Genomic DNA, 1,680 nt, shown 5'->3' with positions numbered 1-1,680 from the left:
TTATTCATGTAAGGTCTTATCTTATCTATGTATGATCTATTTGTGCAAGTTTTGAACCTATTTATGTAAGTTTTGAACTTTTTAAATGTATTATCGTAATTTGGTTAATCTATAGCCATTTTACTGAAGTTTTCCTTTGGATTTTATCGTTAAAACACATGATTTTTGACCTGGACTGGCCTGATTCAAAATCCTGGGCCACGCCCGCACGCGCCAGGCTGTTTGCCCGTACGCCGTCGCGTGCCGGGGCAGCGACACCAGACCTTCTCTGCCTCCACACGGCGGGGCTCGCGCACGCTTCCTCCACGCCGCCTCTGGAAAGAGGATATAGAGCAAGAGAGAGAGCAACACGAGATGCTAACCTACGCTCGCGCAGCGCGCGTGGCTGCTGCAGCAGCAGCGGGCAGAGCCGTGCTCCTACTGCTGACTTTGGATCATTGTTGTGTCGCTTGCTTGTGCTACCAAGGTGTGATGTATGGAGGTGCGAATTGTTAGATGATAAGCATATCTGTTAGTCTAGGTTCATTGTATCTTAGACTCATGCATGCGTGTATTGTAGATGGGAGGTGATCCTTGATTGTAGGACTCTCCTTGTTTTCTTGTTGTAACCATATATGTGTACATGCCACTGTCTATATAACATGCAACCGTGGACCTGAGAAGGTACCACGTTCCACCAATTCTCACATGGTATCAGAGCATCTATCCTAGCGGAAAAACATGGCGCTTGCATCCTCTTCCACCGCCGCCGCCCTTGCCGGTTTTTCCCCTCTCGGCATGTTCCCGGTCACGGAGAAGTTGACCAGGAATAATCATCCTATGTGGAAGCTCCAAGTCCTCTCCGGCCTCCGAGGTGCGGAGATGGAAAAGTTCATCGACCCGACGGAGAAGCCGCCGGAGAAGTTCATTCCCCCCAAGGCCGAGGCGGACGATGGGAAGCCGGCCGCAGATGCGGCACCCATTCTGAATCCTGAGTTCAAGAAGTGGGTAGCCCAAGATCAGCAAGTCCTTTCCTACCTGCTTGGATCCCTCTCTCGCGAGATCGGATCTCAGATCACTGCGGTGACCACCGCAGCGGAGGCGTGGACTGCGATTCAGGCGCTTCATGCGTCACAATCAAGAGCCCGAATCATCAGCACAAGAATGGCTCTTGCTACCGCGTCCAAGGGTGCATCCTCGATCAACGAGTTCTTCACGAAGATGAAGGCTCTGGGAGACGAGATGGCATCTGCCGGACGTAAGCTCGAAGATGAGGAACTCATCTCCTACATCTTGACCGGGCTAGATCAGGAATATGATCCAGTGGTGACAGCGGTGGCGGCGCGAGTTGAACCGATCACCGTAAACGAGCTCTATGCGCAGCTTATCTCCTTTGAGCAGCGCATGGAGGCCAGGAGTGGGGGACAGCAGTCCTCTGTGAACATGGCCACCAAGGGTGGCCGTGGTGGCAGCAACTACAACAACAACGCGCGCGGTGGCGGGCGTGGAGGCCGTGGTGGCGGCCGCGGACAGAAAGGAGGACGCAGTGGCGGGCGTTTTGAACCAGGCGTCTATTGCCAAGTCTGTGGCAAGGAAGGACACCCGGCCTACCGATGCTTCAAACGGTATGATTCATCTTATCAGGGTCCTCCACAAAAGACTGCTGCTGCTGCCACCAGTTCATACGGTGTCGACACAAAT

The 1,680-nt window shown here is 53.2% G+C and overlaps 1 non-coding gene across 1 annotated transcript; it reads left to right on the top strand.

Moving 5' to 3' along the window:
- The first annotated feature begins 1,239 nt into the window (after nt 1-1,239).
- On the top strand, nt 1,240-1,378 carry LOC136519251 (small nucleolar RNA Z247). The gene has a single exon (XR_010774806.1). It is a non-coding gene; the product is annotated as a small nucleolar RNA Z247 (small nucleolar RNA).
- Nucleotides 1,379-1,680: the final 302 nt, after the last annotated feature.

Source organism: Miscanthus floridulus, chromosome 17, assembly GCF_019320115.1.
Source record: "Miscanthus floridulus cultivar M001 chromosome 17, ASM1932011v1, whole genome shotgun sequence".
Classification (NCBI taxonomy): Eukaryota; Viridiplantae; Streptophyta; class Magnoliopsida; order Poales; family Poaceae; genus Miscanthus; species Miscanthus floridulus.
The sequence above is the reverse complement of the archived record's forward strand: the minus strand, read 5'-3'. Positions and strand labels throughout refer to the sequence as shown.